The sequence below is a fragment of the Schistocerca cancellata genome, chromosome 3 (assembly GCF_023864275.1).
Source record: "Schistocerca cancellata isolate TAMUIC-IGC-003103 chromosome 3, iqSchCanc2.1, whole genome shotgun sequence".
Classification (NCBI taxonomy): domain Eukaryota; kingdom Metazoa; phylum Arthropoda; class Insecta; order Orthoptera; family Acrididae; genus Schistocerca; species Schistocerca cancellata.
Genome location: NC_064628.1, coordinates 957830958 through 957847718, shown reverse-complemented (window position 1 = coordinate 957847718; position 16761 = coordinate 957830958).

Here is a 16761-nt window from a genome sequence, read left to right as displayed (position 1 = left end):
TTCTATGGCCGTGACAGAATCTTATATTGGGAGGAGTGTATCTCTTTTCGGATGTACTATTCCATCTTTGTTGAATCCGTCGATCCCTCACAATGACGAATTAACACATATATTGCGTCGCTATGAAAGACTATAGGTTCTATGCCTTCTCTTTCTAAATCTAGGTACGTTTCTATGGCAACGACTGGATCTTATATAGGGATGCGAGTATCTATTTTCGGATGCGCTATTCCTTCTTTATTGCATCCGTCGATCCCTCACAATGACGAATTAACACAGAAATTGCGTCGCTATGAAATACTATAGGTTCTATGACTTCTCTTTCTAAATCGAGGAACGTTTCTATGGCCACGACAGGATCTTATATTGGGAGGCGAGTATCTCTTTTCTGACGCACTATTCTTTCTTAATTGCATCCGTCGATCCCTCACAGTGACGAACTAACACAGAAATTGCGTCGCTATGAAATACTATGGGTTCTATGCCTTCTCTTTCTAAATCGAGGAACGTTTCTATTTCAACGACGGGATATTCTATTGTGATGCGAGTATCTCCTTTTGGATGCACTATTCCATCTTTATTGCATCCGTCGATTCCTCACAATGGTGAATTAACACAGAAATTGCGTCGCTATGAAATACTATAATGTCTATGCCTTCTCTTTCTAAATCGAGGCAAGTTTCTATGGCAACGACAGGATTTTATATTGGGAGGCGAGTATTACTTTTCGGATGCACTATTCCTTCTTTATTGCATCCGTCGATCCTTCACAATGCCGAAATAACACAGAAATTGCGTCGCTATGAAATACTATAAGTTCTATGCCTTATCTTTCTAAATCGAGAAACGTTACAATGTCAGGGATAGGTTCTTATATTGGGAGGCGACTGTCTCTTTTCGGATGCACTATTTCTTCTACATTGCATCCGTCGATCCCTCACAATGAGGAAAATGCACAGAAATTGCGTCGCTATGAAATACTGTAGGTTCTATGCATTCTCTTTCTAAATCGAGGAACGTTTCTATGGGAACGACAGGATCTTCAATTGGGATAGGAGTATCCCTTTTCGGATGCACTATTCCTTATTTATTGCATACATCGATCCATCACAATGACGATTTAACACAGAGATTGCGCCGATATGAAATAGTATAGGTTCTATGCCTTCTCGTTCTAAATCGAGGAACGTTTTTTATGGCAACGACAGGTTCTTCTATTGGGAAGCGAGTATCTCTTTTCTGATGCACTATTCCTTCTACATTGCATCCGTCCATCCCTCACAATGACGAATTAACACAGAAACTTCGTCGCTATGAAATACTATGTGTTCTATGCCTTCTCTTCTTAATCGAGGAACGTTTCTATGGCAACGACAGGATCTTATTTTGGAAGACGAGTATCTCTTTTCGGATGCACTATTCCTTCTTTATTGCATCCGTCGATCCCTCACAATGACGAATAAACACAGAAATCTCGTCGCTATGAAATACTATAGGTTGTATGACTTCTGTTTCCATATCGAGGAACGTTTCTATGGCAACGACAGGATCTTCTATTAGGAGGCGAGTATCTCTTTTGGGATGCACTATTCCTTCTTTATTGCATCCGTCGATCCCTCACAATGGCGAATTAACACAGAAATTGCGTCGCTATGAAATACTATAGGTTCTATGCGTTCTCTTTTCAAATCGTGGAACGTTTCTATGGCCACGACAGAATCTTATATTTGGAGGAGAGTATCTCTTTTCCTATGCACTCTTCTCTCTTTATTGCAACCGTTGATCCCTCACAATGACGAATTAACACAGAAATTGCGTCGCTATGAAATAGTATAAGTCCTATGTCTTCTGTATCTAAATCGAGGAACGTTTCTATGGCAAGGACAGGATCTTATATTGGTAGGCGAGTATCTCTTTTGGATGCACTATTCCTTCTTTATTGCATCCGTCGATCCCTCACAGTGACGAATTAACACAGAAATTGCGTCGCTATGAAATACTATAGGTTGTATGACTTCTGTTTCCATATCGAGGAACGTTTCTATGGCAACGACAGGATCTTCTATTAGGAGGCGAGTATCTCTTTTGGGATGCACTATTCCTTCTTTATTGCATCCGTCGATCCCTCACAATGACGAATTAACACAGAAATTGCGTCGCTATGAAATACTATAGGTTCTATGCCTTCTCTTTGTAAATCGAGGAACGTTTCTAGGGCAACGACAGGATCCTAAATTTGTTAGGCAAGTATCTCTTTTCGGATGCACTATTACCTCTTTACTGCATCCGTCGATCCCCCACAATGACGAATTAACACACATATTGCGTCGCTATGAAATACTATTCGATCAATGTCCTTTCTCTCTAAATCGTGTAACGTTTCTATGGCAGCGTCAGGATCTTATATTGGGAGGCGAGTATCTCCTTTCGGATGCAATATTCCTTCTTTATTGCATCCGTCGATCCCTCACAATGACGAATTTACACAGAGATTGCGTCGCTATGAAATACTATAGGTTCTATGCATTCTTTTCTAAATCGAGGAACGTTTCTATGGCAACGACAGGATCTTCTATTGGGAGACGAGTATCTCTTTTCGGATGCACGATTCCTTATTTATTGCACCCGTAGATCCCTCACAGTGACGATTTAACACAGAAATTACGCCGTTATGAAATAGTACAGGTTCTATGCCTTCTCTTTCTAAATCGAAGAACGTTTCTATGGCCACGACAGAATCTTATATTGGGAGGAGTGTATCTCTTTTCGGATGCATTATTCCTTCTTTATTGCAACCGTCGATCCCTCACAATGACGAATTAACACACAAATTTCGTCGCTATGAAATACTATAGGTTCTATGGTTTCTCTTTCTAAATCGAGGAACGTTTCTGTCCAACGACAGGATCTTCCATTGGGAGGCGACTATCTCCTTTCGGATGCACTACTCCATCTTTATTGCATCCGTCGATCCCTCACAATGGCGAATTAACACAGAAAATGCGTCGCTATGAAATACTATAGCTTCTATGCCTTCTCTTTTTAAATCGTGGAACGTTTCTATGGCAAAGACAGAATCTTATATTGGGAGGAGAGTATCTCTTTTCGGATGCACTATTCCTTCTTTATTGCATCCGTCGATCCCTCACAGTGACGAATTAACACAGAAATTGCATCGCTATGAAATACTATAGGTTCTATGCCTTCTCTTTCTAAATCGAGGATCGTTTCTACGGCCACGACAGAATCTTATTTTGGGAGGAGAGTATCTCGTTTCGGATGCACTATTCCTTCTTTATTGCATCCGTCGATCCTTCACAATGACGATTTAACACAGAAATTGCGTCGCTATGAAATAGTACAGGCTCTATGTCTTATGTATCTAAATCGAGGAACGTTTCTATGGCAACGACAAGATCTTCATTTGGGAGACGAGTATCTCTTTTCGGATGCATTATTCCTTCAATATTGCATCCGTCGATCCCTCACAATGACGAATAAACACAGAAATTTCGTCGCTATGAAATACTATAGGTTCTATGGTTTCTCTTTCTAAATCGAGGAACGTTTCTATCCAACGACAGGATCTTCCATTGGGAGGCGACTATCTCCTTTCGGATGCACTACTCCATCTTTATTGCATCCGTCGATCCCTCACAATGGCGAATTAACACAGAAAATGCGTCGCTATGAAATACTATAGTTTCTATGCCTTCTCTTTTTAAATCGTGGAACGTTTCTATGGCAAAGACAGAATCTTATATTGGGAGGAGAGTATCTCTTTTCGGATGCACTATTCCTTCTTTATTGCATCCGTCGATCCCTCACAGTGACGAATTAACACAGAAATTGCATCGCTATGAAATACTATAGGTTCTATGCCTTCTCTTTCTAAATCGAGGATCGTTTCTACGGCCACGACAGAATCTTATATTGGGAGGAGAGTATCTCGTTTCGGATGCACTATTCCTTCTTTATTGCATCCGTCGATCCTTCACAATGACGATTTAACACAGAAATTGCGTCGCTATGAAATAGTACAGGCTCTATGTCTTATGTATCTAAATCGAGGAACGTTTCTATGGCAACGACAGGATCTTATATTGTGAGGCGAGTATCTCTTTTCGGATGCACTATTCTTTCTTTATTGCATCTGTTCATCCCTCACAGGTACGAATAAACACAGAAATTGCTTCGCTATGAAATACTATACGTTCTACGCCTACTCTTTCTAAATCGAAGAACGTTTCAATGGCCACGACAGAATCTTATATTGGGAGGAGAGTATCTCTTCTTTGATGCATTATTCCTTCTTTATTGCAACCGTCGATCCCTCACAATGACGCATTAACACAGAAATTTCGTCGCTATGAAATACTATAGGTTCTATGCCTTCTCTTTCTAAATCGAGGAACGTCTCTATGGCAACGACTGGATCTTATATAGGGATGCGAGTATCTCTTTTCGGATGCACTATTCCTTCTTTATTGCATCCGTCGATCCCTCACAATGACGAATTAACACAGAAATTGCGTCGCTATGAAAAACTATAGGGTCTATGACTTCTCTTTCTAAATCGAGAAACGTTTCTATGGCCACGACAGGATCCTATATTGGGAGGCGAGTATCTCTTTTCTGGTTCACTATTCTTTCTTTATTGCATCCGTCGATCCCGCACAGTGACGAACCAACACAGAAATTACGTCGCTATTAAATAGTATAGGATCTACGCCTTCTCTTTCTAAATCGAGGAACGTTTCTATGGCCATGAAAGAATCTTATATTGGGGGGAGAGTATCTCTTTTCTGATGCACTATCTTTTCTTTATTGCATCCGTCGATCCCTCACATTGACGAATTATCACAGAAATTGGGTCGCTATGAAGTACTATAGGTTATATGCCTTCTCTTTCTAAATCGAGGTACGTTTCTGTGGCCACGACAGGATCTTATATTGGGAGGCGAGTATCGCTTTTCTGGTTCACTATTCTTTCTTTATTGCATCCGCCGTTCATCACAAGGACGAATAAACACAGAAATTGCGTCCCTATGAAACACTATAGGGTCTATGCTTTCTCTTTCTAAATCGAGGAACGTTTCTATGGCAACGACAGAATCTTATATTGGGAGGAGAGCATCTCTTTTCTGGCACATTATTCCTTCTTTATTGCATCCGTCGATCCCTCACAGTGACGAATTAACACAGAAATTGCGTCGCTATTATATACTATGGGTTCTATGCCTTCTATTCCGTAATCGAAGTTCGTTTCTATGGGCACGACAGGATCTTATATTGGGAGGCAAGTATCTCTTTTCTGATGCACTCTTCTTTCTTTATTGCATCCGTTGATCCCTCACAGTAACGATTTAACACAGAAATTGTGTCGCTATGAAATACTATATGTTCTATGCCTTCTCTTTTTAAATCGAGGAACGTTTCTATGGCCACGACATAATTTTATATTGGGAGGAGAGTATCTCTTTTCTGATGCACTATTCCTTCTTTATTGCATCCGTCGATCCCTCACAGTGACGGATTAACACAGAAATTGCGTCGCTATGAAATACCATAGGTTCTATGCCTTCTCTTTCAAAATCGAGAACCGTTTCTATGGCCACGTCAGAATCTTATATTTTGAGGAGAGTATCTCTTTTCTGATGCACTACTCCTTCTTTACTGCATTAGTCGATCCCTCACAATGACGAATTAACACAGAAATTCCGTCGCTATGAAATACTATAGGGTCTATGACTGCTCTTTCTAAATCGAGGAATGCTTCTATGGCCACGACAGGATCCTATATTGGGAGGCGAGTATCTCTTTTCTGATGCACTATTCTTTCTTAATTGCATCCGTCGATCCCTCACAGTGACGAACTAACACAGAAATTACGTCGCTATTAAATACTATAGGATCTACGCCTTTATTTTCTAAATCGAGGAACGTTTCTATGGCCATGAAAGAATCTTATATTGGGGGGTAGTATCTCTTTTCTGATGCACTATCTCTTCTTTATTGCATCCGTCGATCCCTCACATTGACGAATTATCACAGAAATTGGGTCGCTATGAAATACTATAGGTTACATGCCTTCTCTTTCTAAATCGAGGTACGTTTCTGTGGCCACGACAGGATCTTATATTGGGACGCGAGTATCGCTTTTCTGGTGCACTATTCTTTCTTTATTGCATCCGCCGTTCATCACAAGGACGAATAAACACAGAAATTGCGTCGCTATGAAACACTATAGGGTCTATGCCTTCTCTTTCTAAATCGAGGAACGTTTCTATGGCAACGACAGAATCTTATATTGGGAGGAGAGCATCTCTTTTCTGACACATTATTCCTTCTTTATTGCATCCGTCGATCCCTCACAGTGACGAATTAACACAGAAATTGCGTCGCTATGAAATACTATAGGTTGTATGCCTTCTATTCCGTAATCGAAGTTCGTTTCTATGGGCACGACAGGATCTTATATTGGGAGGCGAGTATCTCTTTTCTGATGCACTCTTCTTTCTTTATTGCATCCGTTGATCCCTCACAGTAACGAATTAACACAGAAATTGTGTCGCTATGAAATACTATATGTTCTATGCCTTCTCTTTTTAAATCGAGGAACGTTTCTATGGCCACGACATAATTTTATATTGGGAGGAGTGTATCTCTTTTCTGATGCACTATTCCTTCTTTATTGCATCCGTCGATCCGTCACAGTGACGGATTAACACAGAAATTGCGTCGCTATGAAATACCATAGGTTCTATGCCTTCTCTTTCTAAATCGAGAAACGTTTCAATGGCCACGACAGAATCTTATTTTGGGAGGAGAATATCTCTTTTCTGATGCACTATACCTTCTTTATTGCATCCGTCGACCCTCACTGTGACGAATTAACACAGAAATTGCATCGCAATGAAATACTATAGGTTCTATGCCTTCTCTTTCTAAATCGAGGAACGTTTCTATCGCCACGACAGAATCTTATATTGGGAGGCGAGTATCTCTTTTCGGATGCTCTATTCCTTCTTTATTGCATCGGTCGATCCCTCACAGTGACGAATTAACACAGAAATTGCGTCTCTATGAAATGCAATAGGTTCTATGTCTTCTCTTTCTAAATCGATGAACGTTTCTATGGCAACGACAGGATCTTATTCTGGGAGGCGAGTATCTCTTTTCGGATGCACTATTCTTTCTTTATTGCATCTGTCGATCCCTCACAGTGACGAATTAACACAGAAATTGCGTCGCTGTGAAATACTATAGGTTGTATGCCTTCTCTTTCTAAATGGAGGTACGTTTCTATGGCCACGACAGAATCTTATTTTGGGAGGAGAGTATCTCATTTCTGATGCACTATTCCTTCTTTATTGCATCCGTCGATCCCTCACAGTGACGAATTATCACAGAAATTGCATCGCTATGAAATACTTTAGGTTCTATGCCTTCTCTTTCCAAGTCGAGGGACGTTTCTATGGCCACGACAGAATCTTATATTGGGAGGAGAGTATCTCTTTTCGGATGCACTATTCCTTCATTATTGAATCCGTTGATCCCTCATAGTGACGAATTAACACAGAAATTGCGTCGCTATCAAATACTATGGGTTCTATGACTTCTCTTTCTAATTCGACGAACGATTCTATGGCCACGACATAATCTTATATTTTGAGGAGAGTATCTCTTTTCTGATGCACTATTCCTTCTTTATTGCATTAGTCGATCCCTCACAATGACGAATTAACACAGATATTGCGTCGCTATGAAATACTATAGGTTCTATGCCTTCTCTTTCTAAATCGAGGAACGTTTCTATGGCAACGACAGGATCTTCTATTGGGAGGCGAGTATCTCTTTTCGGATGCACTATTCCTTCTTTATTGCATCCGTCGATCCCTCACAGAACCGAATTAACACAGAAATTGGGTCCCTATGAAATGCTGTAGATTATATGCCTTCTCTTTCTAAATCGAGGAACGTTTCTATGGCCACGACATGATCTTATATTGGGAGGGGAGTATCGCTTTTCTGATGCACTATTCTTTCTTTATTGCATCCGTCTTTCCTCACAATGACGAATTAACACAGAAATTGCGTCGCTATGAAACACTATAGGGCCTATGCCTTCTCTTTCTAATTCGACGAACGATTCTATGGCCACGACAGTATCTTATATTGGGTGGCGAGTATCTCTTTTCTTTTGCACTATTCTTTCTTTATTGCATCCATCGATCCCTCACAGTGACGAACTATCACAGAATTTGCGTCGCTAAGAAACACTATTGGTTCTAAGCCTTCTCTTTCTAAATCGAGAAACGTTTCTATGGCCACGTCAGAATCTTATATTTTGAGGAGAGTATCTCTTTTCTGATGCACTACTCCTTCTTTACTGCATTAGTCGATCCCTCACAATGACGAATTAACACAGAAATTCCGTCGCTACGAGATACTATAGGTTTTATGCCTTCTCTTTCTAAATCGAGGAACGTTTCTATAGAAACGGCAGGATCTTCTATTGGGAGGCGAGTATCTCTTTTCGGATGCACTATTCCTTCTTTATTGCATCTTTCGATCCCTCACAATGACGAATTAACACAGAAATTGCGCCGCTATGAAATACAATAGGTTCTATGCCTTCTCTTTCTACGTCGAAGAGCGTTTCTATGACGACGACAGGATCTTATATTGGGAGGCGAGTATCTCTTTTCGGATGCACGTTACTTTCTTTATTGCAAACGTCGATCCCTTACAGTGTCGAATTAACACAGAAATTGCGTCGGTATGAAATACTATAGGGTCTATGTCTTATCTTACTAAAACTAGGAACGTTTCTATGGCCACGACAGTATCTTATATTGGGAGGCGAGTATCTCTTTTCTAATGCACTATTCTTTCTTTATGGCATTCGTCGATCACTCACAGTGACGAACTAACACAGAAATTGCGTCGCTATAAAATACTATAGGTTCTATGCGTTCTCTTGCTAAATCAAGGAACGTTTCTATGGCCAAGACTGAATCTTATATTGGTAGGAGCCTATCTCTCTTCTGATGCACTAATTCTTCTTTATTGCATCCGTCGATCCCTCACAGTGACGAATTAACACAGAAATTGCGTAGCTATGGAACACTATAGGTTCTATGCCTTTTCCTTCTAAATCGAGGAACGTTTCAATGGCAACGACAGAATTTTAATATTGGGAGGAAAGTATCTCTTTTCTGATGCACTATTCCTCCTTTATTGCATCCGTCGATCCTTCACAGTGGGGAATTAACACAGAAATTGCGTCGCTATGAAATACTATAGGTTCTATGCCTTCTATTTCTAATTCGAGGAAAGTTGCCATGCCCAAGACTGAATCTAATTCTGGGTGGAGCGTATCTCTTTTCTGATGTACTATTCCTTCTTTATTGCATCCGTCGATCCCTCACAGTGACGAATTAACACAGAAATTGCGTCGCTATGAAATACTATAGGTTCTATGCCTTCTCTTTCTAAATCGAGGAACGTTTCTATGGCCACGACAGAATCTTTTTTTTGGGAGGAGAGTATCTCTTTTCTGATGCACTATTCCTTCTTTATTGCATTCGCCAATCCCTCACAGTGACGAATTATCACAGAAATTGCATCGCTATGAAATACTATAGGTTCTATGCCTTCTCTTTCTAAGTCGAGGGTTCGTTTCTATGGCCACGACAGAATCGTATATTGGGAGGAGAGTATCTCTTTTCGGATGCACTATTCCTTCTTTATTGCATCTGTCGATCCCTCACAGTGACGAATTAACACAGGTCTTTCCGTCGCTATCAAATACTATAGGTTCTATGACTTCACTTTCTAAATCGAGGAACGTTTCTATGGCCACGACAGAAACTTATATTTTGAGGAGAGTATCTCTTTTCTGATGCACTATTCCTTCTTTATTGCATTAGTCGATCCCTCACAATGACGAATTAACACAGAAATTATGTCGCTATGAAATACTATAGGTTCTATGCCTTCTCTTTCTAAATCGAGGACAGTTCCCATGGCCAAGACTGAATCTTATTTTGGGTGGAGAGTATATCTTTTCTGATGTACTATTCCTTCTTTATTGCACCCGTCGATCCCTCACAGTGACGAATTAACACAGAAACTGCGTCGCTATGAAATACTATAGGTTCTGTGCCTTCTCTTTCTACATCGAAGAGCGTTTCTATGACCACGACAGGATCTTATATTGGGAGGCGAGTATCTCTTTTCGGATGCACGTTTCTTTCTTTATTGCAAACGTCGATCTCTTACAATGACGAATTAACACAGAAATTCCGTCGCTACGAGATACTATAGGTTTTATGCCTTCTCTTTCTAAATCGAGGAACGTTTCTATAGAAACGGCAGGATCTTCTATTGGGAGGCGAGTATCTCTTTTCGGATGCACTATTCCTTCTTTATTGCATCTTTCGATCCCTCACAATGACGAATTAACACAGAAATTGCGCCGCTATGAAATACAATAAGTTCTATGCCTTCTCTTTCTACGTCGAAGAGCGTTTCTATGACGACGACAGGATCTTATATTGGGAGGCGAGTATCTCTTTTCGGATGCACGTTACTTTCTTTATTGCAAACGTCGATCCCTTACAGTGACGAATTAACACAGAAATTGCATCGGTATGAAATACTATAGGGTCTATGTCTTATCTTACTAAATCCTGGAACGTTTCTATGGCCACGACAGTATCTTATATTGGGAGGCGAGTATCTCTTTTCTAATGCACTATTCTTTCTATATGGCATTCGTCGATCACTCACAGTGACGAACTAACACAGAAATTGCGTCGCTATAAAATACTATAGGTTCTATGCGTTCTCTTGCTAAATCAAGGAACGTTTCTATGGCCATGACTGAATCTTATATTGGTAGGAGCTTATCTCTCTTCTGATGCACTAATTCTTCTTTATTGCATCCGTCGATCCCTCACAGTGACGAATTAACACAGAAAATGCGTAGCTATGGAACACTATAGGATCTATGCCTTTTCCTTCTAAATCGAGGAACGTTTCAATGGCAACGACAGAATTTTATATTGGGAGGAAAGTATCTCTTTTCTGATGCACTATTCCTCCTTTATTGCATCCGTCGATCCTTCACAGTGGGGAATTAACACAGAAATTGCGTCGCTATGAAATACTATAGGTTCTATGCCTTCTATTTCTAAATCGAGGAAAGTTGCAATGGCCAAGACTGAATCTAATTCTGGGTGGAGTGTATCTCTTTTCTGATGTACTATTCCTTCTTTATTGCATCCGTCGATCCCTCACAGTGACGAATTAACACAGAAATTGCGTCGCTATGAAATACTATAGGTTCTATGCCTTCTCTTTCTAAATCGAGGAACGTTTCTATGGCCACGACAGAATCTTTTTTTTGGGAGGAGAGTATCTCTTTTCTGATGCACTATTCCTTCTTTATTGCATTCGTGGATCCCTCACAGTGACGAATTATCACAGAAATTGCATCGCTATGAAATACTATAGGTTCTATGCCTTCTCTTTCTAAGTCGAGGATTCGTTTCTATGGCCACGACAGAATCGTATATTGGGAGGAGAGTATCTCTTTTCGGATGCACTATTCCTTCTTTATTGCATCTGTCGATCCCTCACAGTGACGAATTAACACAGGTCTTTCCGTCGCTGTCAAATACTATAGGTTCTATGACTTCTCTTTCTAAATCGAGGAACGTTTCTATGGCCACGACAGAAACTTATATTTTGAGGAGAGTATCTCTTTTCTGATGCACTATTCCTTCTTTATTGCATTAGTCGATCCCTCACAATGACGAATTAACACAGAAATTATGTCGCTATGAAATACTATAGGTTCTATGCCTTCTCTTTCTAAATCGAGGAACGTTTCTATGGCAACGACAGGATTTTCTATTGGGAGGCGAGTATATCTTTTCGGATGCACTATTCCTTCTTTATTGCATCCGTCGATCCCTCACAATGACGAATTAACACAGAAATTGCGTCGCTATGAAATACTATAGGTTCTATGTCTTCTCTTTCTAAATCGAGGAACGTTTCTATGTCAACGACAGGACCTTGTATTAAGAGGCGAGTATCTCTTTTCGATTGCACTATTCTTTACTTCTTGCATCTGTCGATCCCTCACAATGACGAATTAACACAGAAATTGCGTCGCTATGAAATACAATAGGTTCTGTGCCTTCTCTTTCTACATCGAAGAGCGTTTCTATGACCACGACAGGATCTTATATTGGGAGGCGAGTATCTCTTTTCGGATGCACGTTTCTTTCTTTATTGCAAACGTCGATCTCTTACAATGACGAATTAACAAAGAAATTGCGTCGCTATGAAATACTATGGGGTCTATTCCTTATCTTTCTAAATCGAGCAACGTTTCTATGGCCCGACAGGATCTTATATTGGGAGGTGAGTTACTCTTTTCTGATGCACTATTCTTACTTTATTGCATTCGTCGATAACTCACAGTAACGAACAAACACAGAAATTGCGTCGCTATTAAATACTATAGGTTCTATGCCTTCTCTTGCTAAATCAAGGAACGTTTCTATGGCCATGACTGAATCTTATATTGGGAGGAGATTATCTCTTTTCTGATGCACTATTTCTTCTTTATTGCATCCGGCGATCCCTCACAGTGACGAATTAACACAGAAATTGCGTCACTATGAAACACTATAGGGCCTATGCCTTCTTTTTCTAAATCGAGGAACGTTTCTATGGCCACGACAGGATCTTATATTGGGCGGCGAGTATCTCTTTTATGATGCACTAATCTTTCATTATTGCATCCGTCGAACCCTCACAGTGACGAACTAACACAGAAATTGCGTCGCTATTAAATACTATAGGTTCTATGCCTTCTCTTTCTAAATCGAAGGACCTTTCTATGGCAACGACAGAATCTTATATTGGGCGGAAAGTATCTCTTTTCTGATGCACTATTCCTTCTTTATTGCATCCGTCGATCCCTCACAGTGACGAATTAACACAGAAATTGCGTCGCTATGAAATACTATAGGTTCTATGCCTTCTCTTTCTAAATCGAGGACAGTTCCCATGGCCAAGACTGAATCTTATTTTGGGTGGAGAGTATATCTTTTCTGATGTACTATTCCTTCTTTATTGCACCCGTCGATCCCTCACAGTGACGAATTAACACAGAAATTGCGTCGCTATGAAATACTATAGGTTCTATGCCTTCTCTTTCTAAATCGAGGAATGTTTCTATGTCCACGACAGAATCTTATTTTCGGAGGAGAGTAACTCATTTCTGATGCACTATTCCTTCTTTATTGCATCCGTCGATCCCTCTCAGTGACGAATTATCACAGAAATTGCGTCGCTATGAAATACTATAGGTTCTATGCCTTCTCTTTCTAAGTCGAGGAACGTTTCTATGGCCACGACAGGATCTTATATTGGGAGCTGAGTATCTCTTTTCTGAAACACTATTCTTTCTTTATTGCATCCGTCGATCACTCACAGTGACGAACTAACACAGAAATTGCGTCGATATAAAATACTATAGGTTCTATGCCTTCTCTTGCTAAATCAAGGAACGTTTCTATGGCCATGACTGAATCTTATATTGGGAGGAGATTATCTCTTTTCCGATGCAATATTTCTTCTTTATTGCATCCGTCGATCCCTCACAGTGACGAAATAACACAAAAATTGCGTCGCTATGAAACACTATATGTCCTATGTCTTCTCTTTCTAAATCGAGCTATGTGTCTATGGCAACGACTGGATCTTATATTGGGATGCCAGTATATCTTTTCGGATGTACTATTCCTTCTTTATTGCATCCGTCGATCCCTCACAATAACGAATTAACACATAAATTGGGTCGCTATGAAATACTATAGGTTCTATGCCTTCTCTTTCTAAATCGAAAGTCGTTTCTATGGCAACGACAGGATCTTATATTGGGATGCGAGTATCTCTTTTTGGATGCAGTATTCCCTCTTTATTGCATCCGTCGATCCCTCACAATGACGAATTAACACAGAAATTGCGTCACTATGAAATACTGTAGGGTCTATGACTTCTCTGTCCAAATCGAGGAACATTTCAATGGCCACGACAGGATCTTATATTGGGAAGCGTGTATCTCTTTTCTGATGCACTATTCTTTCTTTATTGCATCCGTCGATCCCTCACAGTGACGAACTAACACAGAAATTGCGTCGCTATTAAATACTAGAGGTTCTATGCCATCTCTTTCTAAATCGAAAATCGTTTCTATGGCCATGACAGAATCTTATATTGGGAGGAGAGTATCTGTTTTCTGATGCACTATTTCTTTTTTATTGCATCCGTCGATCCCTCACAGAACCGAATTAACACAGAAATTGGGTCCCTATGAAATACTATAGGTTATATGCCTTCTCTTTCTAAATCGAGGAACGTTTCTATGGCCTCGACAGGATCTTATATTTTGAGGAGAGTATCTCTTTTCTGGTGCACTATTCCTTCGTTATTGCATTAGTCGATCCCTCACAATGACGAATTAACAAAGAAATTCCGTCGTTATGAAATACTATAGGTTCTATGTCTTCTCTTTCTAAATCGAAGAACGTTTCTATGACAACGACAGGATCTTCTATTGGGAGGCGAGTATCTCTTTTCCTATGCACTATTACTTCTTTATTGCATCTGTCGATCCTTCACAATGACGAATTAACACAGAAATTGCGTCGCTATGAAATACATTGGTTCTATGCCTTCTCTTTCTAAATCGATAGTCGTTTCTATGGCAACGACAGGATCTTATATTGGGAGGGGAGTATCGCTTTTCTGATGCACTATTCTTTCTTTATTGCATCCGTCTTTCCTCACAATGACGAATTAACACAGAAATTGCATCGCTATGAAACACTATAGGGACTATGCCTTCTCTTTCTAAATCGAGGAACGTTTCTATGGCCACGACAGGATCTTATATTGGGAGGCGAGTATCTCTCTTCTCATGCACTAATCTTTCATTATTGCATCCGTCGAACCCTCACAGTGACGAACTAACACAGAAATTGCGTCGCTATTAAATACTATAGGTTCTATGCCTTCTCTTTCTAAATCGAAGAACGTTTCTATAGCAACGACAGAATCTTATATTGGGCGGAAAGTATCTCTTTTCTGATGCACTATTTCTCCTTTATTGCATCCGTCGATCCCTCACAGTGACGAATTAACACAGAAATTGCGTCGCTATGAAATACTATAGGTTCTATGCCTTCTCTTTCTAAATCGAGGAACGTTTCTATGTCCACGACAGAATCTTATTTTCGGAGGAGAGTATCTCATTTCTGATGCACTATTCCTTCTTTATTGCATCCGTCGATCCCTCACAGTGACGAATTAACACATAAATTGCGTCGCTATGAAATACTATAGGTTCTACCCCTTCTCTTTCTAAATCGAAAGTCGTTTCTATGGCAACGACAGGACCTTATATTGGGATGCGAGTATCTCTTTTTGGATGCAGTATTCCCTCTTTATTGCATCCGTCGATCCCTCACAATGACGAATTAACACAGAAATTGCGTCACAATGAAATACTGTAGGGTCTATCACTTCTCTGTCCAAATCGAGGCACGTTTCTATGGCCACGACAGAATCTTACATTTTGAGGAGAGTATCTCTTTTCTGATGCACTATTCCCTCTTTATTGCATCTGTCGATCCCTCACAGTGACGAATTAACACAGAAATTCCGTCGCTATCAAATTCAATAGGTTCTATGACTTCTCTTTCTAAATCGAGGAACGTTTCTATGGCCACGACAGAATCTTACATTTTGAGGAGAGTATCTCTTTTCTGATGCACTATTCCTTCATTATTGCATTAGTCGATCCGTCACAATGACGAATTAACACAGAAATTGCGTCGCTGTGAAATAGTATAGGTTCTATGCCTTCTCTTTCTAAATCGAGAAACGTTTCTATGGCAACGACAGGATTTTCAATTGGGAGGCGAGTATCTCTTTTCGGATGCACTATTCCTTACTTATTGCATCTGTCAATCCCTCACAATGACGAATTAACACAGAAATTGCGTCGCTATGAAATTCAATAGGTTCCGTGCCTTCTCTTTCTACATCGAAGAGCGTTTCTATGACCACGACAGGATCTCATTTTGGGAGGCGAGTATCTCTTTTCGGATGCAAATTTCTTTCTTTATTGCAAACGTCGATCCCTTACAATGACGAATTAATACAGAAATTGCGTCGCTATGAAATACTATAGGTTCTATGCCTTCTCTTGCTAAATCAAGGAACGTTTCTATGGCCATGACTGAATCTTATATTGGGAGGAGATTATCTCTTTTCTGATGCACTATTTCTTCTTTGCTGCATCCGTCGATCCCTCACAGTGACGAAATAACACAGAAATTGCGTCGCTATGAAACACTATATGTCCTATGTCTTCTCTTTCTAAATCGAGCAACGTTTCTATGGCAACGACTGGATCTTATATTGGGAGGCCAGTATATCTTTTCGGATGTACTATTTCTTCTTTATTGCATCCGCCGATCCCTCACAATGACGAATTAACACAGAAATTGCGTCACTATGAAATACTGTAGGGTCTATGACTTCTCTATCCAAATGTACGAACGTTTCTATGGCCACGACAGGATCTTATATTGGGAGGCGTGTATCTCTTTTCTGATGCACTATTCTTTCTTTACTGCATCCGTCGATCCCTCACAATGACGAACTAAC